The sequence below is a fragment of the Canis lupus genome, chromosome 11, assembly GCF_011100685.1.
Source record: "Canis lupus familiaris isolate Mischka breed German Shepherd chromosome 11, alternate assembly UU_Cfam_GSD_1.0, whole genome shotgun sequence".
NCBI lineage: Eukaryota > Metazoa > Chordata > Mammalia > Carnivora > Canidae > Canis > Canis lupus.
Window position 1 is genome coordinate 65,149,986 of NC_049232.1, and position 6,359 is coordinate 65,156,344.

The 6,359-nt window shown below is 40.7% G+C and overlaps 1 pseudogene; it reads right to left on the reverse strand.

Annotated features, from left to right (window-relative positions):
• Positions 1-5,060: 5,060 nt before the first annotated feature.
• Positions 5,061-5,402, reverse strand: LOC100683840 (annotated as a pseudogene).
• Positions 5,403-6,359: the final 957 nt, after the last annotated feature.

A 6,359-nucleotide genomic window follows, 5' to 3' on the forward strand; every position in this document is an offset into this window, starting at 1 on the left:
GTCTGCTTAGTGATGTACCACTGGTGCTCCACAGCACCTAACATGGAGGAGTTGCTCAACACGTGTTTGTTGTGTATGAAAGAAATGAATGTGTGTCAAATCCCAAAATGTGAACTTTGTCCTGGAGGACTGAGGCTGTCCTGGAGGATTTTAGGCTCATGAGTGACATGATTAGACATTCATTTTGGATAAACAAATAAAAGGGCTCAAAACAAAGGCTGGATACAAAACAGACATATAAACACCAACCATTTATACATATCAATGTAATTGCTAGTAATAAAATAATAGCAATAAAAACTTAAAATACCAAGTAAGAATGTGCATGATGTACGGTAAGAAACCTGTAAAGCTTGACAGAGAAGTAAAAAAAAAGAAGATTTGACTAAATAAAGAGAAACACCATGTTCCTGGGCAGGAAGGCTCATATTGTAAAGATGTCATGCTTCCCTTAAAATAATATATAAATTTAATAGAGTTTCAGTTAAAAATCTCAGTGGGATTTTGCGGTACTTGACAAATAGCTTTTCAAATTCGTCTGTATGTATAAATGAATGAGGACAGCCAAGAAAAGTTTGAAACACCAAGAAAATGAGAAGGGAGCTTGCATAACCAGATCAAACAACACTATATAAGTCCATGGTAATTAAAACACTGTGGTGCTGGAGCAAGAACACACGGAAGCATGGATCACATAGAGTATCCAGAAACAGGCTCATGTGTGTATACGGAGTTAGCATATAATGAGAGCTCGCATATCCTGAGTACTTACTATGTGCTTGGCACTTCTAAACATTTTGTATTACTCATTTAATCCTCACAAAAACTCTGTGGAGGATGTCCTATTGTTATCTCCATGTTAGAAATAAAGCACATGGAGATTATTCTACATGCAAGCTAGTGGGTGCTATTCAGGCTTTCAAACTCAAAAGCCTTCATTTTCTTTTTTTTAAGATTTTATTTATTTATTCATGAGAGACACAGAGAAAGAAAGAGAGAGGCAGAGATACAGGAGAGGAAGACGCAGGTTCCATGCAGGGAGCCCGACATGGGACTAGATCCAGGGTCTCCAGGATCACGACCTGGGCCGAAGGCAGACACTTTAACCTCTGAGCCACCCAGGCATCCCAAAGCCTTCATTTTCAATCGCAATGAAATGGTCTTTCTGCAGGTGAAAACCAGATAAATTAAAAAATATATATATAAGAGATAGACAAATTTGACTATGTAAACATTCAAACAATAAATGGAAAAAAATAATGTTAAAAGAAAAATGAAAACTAAGAAAATATTTGCAGAACATAAGAGAGCAAAGGATTACTATCCTTATATTTATAATTAATTTATATAATATAATTAATATATAATTATATAGATCAGGATATGTAATAACGTAATTCTATAATAGTAACTATATATAATCATATTAATGTACAATATATGCATAATTATTATATTAATATACAATATATGCAAATCAATAAAATACAAAAATCTAAATAGAAGAAGTAAGGAATCAATATGAACAGGCCAGTTCATTAAAGAAGAAATACAGATGACAAATAAACATATCAGATGCTCAATTTCAATATCAAAGAAATGAAAATTAAAATGAAGTTTTTTTTCTATCAGAATGGCAAAGAGTAAGAGGGTTTATAAATGCCTAAGGTTCCCTAGAACATGTTGGTGGGAACAGTGCGATGCCAAACAATATTGCCTCAGAGCCTGAGGTAAAAGAAAAATCATTAATACTGATCCTGCCTTGATTTAAAATTCTGTTATTTTGTTCATCATGGACTTCTGTGCATTCATTTTGATTTTTAAATTATTGCACTAAAATATTATTTGTCTTAATTACTGAGTTTTTAAATGCCTCCTTAAATATTGAGCCCAAGGTAAAGTACCTTATTCATCTTGTCCCGGTCCCAGCCCTAAATGGAAAAATAAATTATTACCACCTTTGAGAATAACTTAAAAATGTAAATCAACCTGTTAGATGTGGTTAGCCATTAATTCAGCAATACTTTCTCTAGGAATTTTACCAAAATGTATGACTGGGCAAGTGCATAGCAATATATGTACAAGGATGCTTATTGTAGCACAATTCAGAAGAAAAAACTATAAATAATCTAACTGATCATCAGTAGAGGGGTGGTTAAATAAAATATGGTGTATTTGCGCAACGGACTATTATGTAAGCATTAAAAATGATGGCATAGAGGTGCCTGCGTGGCTCAGTTGGTTGAGCGACCAGCTCTTGGTTTCAGTTCAGGTCGTGGTCTTAGGGTCATGGGATCAAGCCCCATGTTGGGCTCCATGCTCAGCATGGCATCTGCTTGAGATTCTCTGCCCTTCCTTCTCCTTCTGCTCATCCCCCACTTGTACACACACACACACTCTCTCTCTAAAATAAATTAATAAATATTTTAAAAAAATGATAACATAGAGGTGTGCATAAAGGAAAAGATCCATATTGTATTAAAGAGTAAATCTAAAAAGCAAGAACTATATATGTACGATAATCCCAATTATAGAACACACACCCAACGCTGAAAAAGTCTCAAAAAAGTAATGTCTTTATTGGAGTCATATGAGAATGTAGCCAAAGGAAATATTACACTTCCAAAAATCTCACTTATTATAGCAGCTACTCTAAAACTCTTGACTGCCTCTCAAAATTCTTTTTGCTAACTCACCTCCCCATAATTCTCTGACATAGTCTATTTTCCCCATGGTAGTAGATAGTGCCTTATATGCCAGCAATTAATCTACCACATTCTCTGGGCTCCCAGGTCTTCAGTTCTGTCGCTGTACCTGTCCTCCAGGAGCCCTATGCTTGTAGCGCATTAGCCCTCTTCCCCAGAAGGCAGGTGTAATAGAGGTTTGCTTCCATTTGGGAAACTCCTCAACTTATGAATTTGCTCCCCTCTGTAGAAGCCCAATTCTTGCTATTCCAGTCTTCCTTGCAGGTTGAGTACAGACATGTGACCTGGGTTTACTCACAGTGAACTGTCCTTGCCCCAGACTTGGAATCAGAAACCAGGAATACCAAGCATCAGGCACTATGCAGTAGCCAATCTGGTGATGGTGGCAGCAGATCCATCCCTGTCCACAAGCAGCCATGGCAGGACCATGGTGGCACCCAGTGCCCAGTGTCTGGAATCAGCTGGACAGGCCACTTTCCTGAGTCCAGCAGTGAGGCTGTGGTGTCTCCTCCAGACACGCTCTGCAGTATGACTGTGCTTTGGTTCTGACCATGGAGTCTCCAAGCCTAGTTTTCCGGCCTTCCAGAGACTTTGTGAGTGACCTAACATCCTTTCATAAGGATATGTTTTCTGCTTGAATTAGCATTGTTTGCAACTAAGAATCCTGATTCATACATATTTATTTTTGGTGCTGCTACATGTACATTTTGTGGAGGGATCTGATTTCAGCATTTATTATTATACACCTTTAGGTACCCTCCTCCCCCCCCAAAAAAAATAATCACACAAGCTTATAGGTCAGGCCAAATAAGGTCTTGGGCAGCTTTATTCATCTAGAGCTGTGTAGTCCAATGTGGTAGCTACCAGGCACATGTGGCTAGTTAGATTTAATTAAAAGTAAATAAAATGAAAAATTCAGCTTCTCAGTAACACTACCACATTTCAAGTGTTCAGTAGCCATGTATGTCTCTTAGGTGTTGGTTTTTTTTTAATTTGTCCATAGTTTTTTATTGACACTTTTTCAGTGTTACATCGGGAAAGGTATTGAGGGTGTAGAAAGGAAAGCCATGCATACAAAGGAACGCAGCATCACTTTGGATCTCAGGAAACAGTGGGCATCTGATGGGTCTTTGGGGAAATCGGAAAAGAGGAAATCCAATAAAGAGAAAGACCAACTTAGAGACAAAAGAGAGACTAAGAAATGTAACATCTTCCTGGAACCATAATAGAGAGGCTAAGTAAGCTAGGTCTTCATTCTTTTTCAGGGACTATACAGTCTCTGGGAAAAGAGAGGTGGGAAAAATGAATTCTTCAGAGAATTACTAGTTCACATAATTAATGAGTAGAATTAGAGAGCCATTGACAAATGTGAGGAAATAGCTGTGTTTAGGTTTTGGCAGGTGGGCAGGGAGTGGCAATAATAAATATAGGGCTGCCATTTATTGAATCACAGCTATTATGTGCCAGAGACCACGCTATACCCTTTACAGAGTGATTCCTAAGCATTGCAGCAACCCCATAAGGTAGGTATCATTATTATTGTTATCATCATCATTAGCATTCCAGTCTTGTAGAGGAGGACACTGGACTACAGGTTAAGAAGCTTATCCTGGGGAGATCTCTGGGTGGCTCAGCGGTTTAGTGCCTGCCTTTGGCCCAGGGTGCGATCCTGGAGTCCCAGGCTCAAGTCCCACAGCGGGCTCCCTGCATGGAGCCTGCTTCTCCCTCCTCCTGTGTCTCTGCCTCTCTCTCTCTCTCTCTATGTCTATCATAAATAAATAAATAAATCTTAAAAAAAAAAAAAAAAAAGAAACTTGTCCTGGGACGCCTGGGTTGTTCAGTGGTTGAGCAACTGCCTTTGGCCTAGAGCGTGATCCTGGAATCCCAGGATCAAGTCCAACATCGGGCTCCCTGTGTGGAGCCTGCTTCTCCCTCTGCCTGTGTCTCTGCCTCTGTGTGTGTGTGTGTGTCTCATGAATAAATAAATAAAATATTTTAAAAAAAGAAGCTTGTCCTGTCCCGGCAAGTGGCAGGGTTGGGAAAAGGACCGAAGCCTGCCAGGCTCTGGAGCCAAAGTGAGTTACACATCCCTACTTTTCCACGCTGCAAATTTCCAAGAGGGGTCAGGTGAGGGTGACTTGGGAGTTTACAAATTCCCAGTGAAGGTTAAAGAACATTTAAAGGAGATTCAGATCTGAGCAAGATAACTTCTAAATTTCACAGAATTATTGGATCTTGCTCTTAGAATTTCCAGGGAATGGAGAGAAAGTGGGAAAGAACCAGTGAAATGGTGGGAGGTAATTTTGATTGGGGGATTTCTTTGTGGAAGGGAAGAGGCAGGCCCTGCGGTGGATACTAGACAGCAATCCGGTAGTTGGGGTGGACCTGGGGCCTGACGTCGCCGACCATGCCAAGAAGCTGGGCCAGGACACGTTCACAGTTTCTTTGCTGGGAGCTCTGCATGCCCTGCACCTGGCATCTGGTAGCCTGTTCCACTGAAGCCAATAGGTTCCCCTGGGAGCCCATGGCCACCTGTTGCTTGCTCTAGAACTCCTGCTCTCGTTCTCTGTGGTACAGCTCCACCTCCATCCGTGCCTCCTCCTTTGCCTGCTTCAGACACCGGGCCTTCCTCTTTCTGGCATCTGCCACCTTCTCGGCTTGCAGGAGCTGCTGGATACCCTGGGACTGACTGGCCATTTCTGTGGTTATGGCTGATGCTGTTTCCGATGCTATCGAGGTACCAGATGGCTCCCCCACCCCCACCACACACGCACCCTCCCTAGTTCTCCCCTTTCACCAGCTCCTTGCTGCAGTCATCCACTACCCCTGGGTCTTCGTCTCTTAGGTATTGAGCAGTGAGATTTAGAACATTTCCATGACCACAATCTAGAAGGTTCTTGAGATTTCACCTGTCCACCTCACTGAACCATCACAGAGAGTAAAAGACCACATTGGAGTATATTCATTGCAGCACAGACATTTAATGTTCACAGATGAGTAATCTTGCTAACCAGAGAGGATATGTTTTATTTTCAATATTTAAATTATTCTGTTTGCTTGCTCTGTGTCTTCCAACCTCCCTTTTCCCTCTCTCTTTCTTTGCCAAACCCATGCTGGTCAATGTGTTCAAGTTATTTGGGCATATGTCATGAGTTCTGTGAAAGTATTTGACCTGTCAACTTCACAGGGTTGTTATGAGTGTAAGAATATAATTGAGTAGGGGCTTTCATGTTTATGACTGGTATGGAATGAGCCCTGAGATGAGATGATCCTATGATTTGAATCATTTGACTTTGAGCAAATCACTCAACTTTTCCTGGGTTCCAGTTTCCTCACTGGTCAACTGAAGAAGTCGAATGAGATCATTTTTTATTTTTATTTTTAAAAAACTCTTCTTTTTTATAAGATTTTATTTATTTATTCATGAGAGACACACAGAGAGAGGCAGAGACACAGGCAGAGGGAGAAGCAGGCTTCCTGCGGGGAAGCTGATGGGTGACTTTGATCACAACCTGAACCAAAGGCAGACGCTCAACCATTGAGCCACCCAGGTGTCCTGAGATCATTTAGGGTCTCTTCCATTACCAACGTTCAGAGATTCTCTCATCCCATGTGTAATCCGGAGACTTTACTTATTTTCTCTTCAAGGGAGCT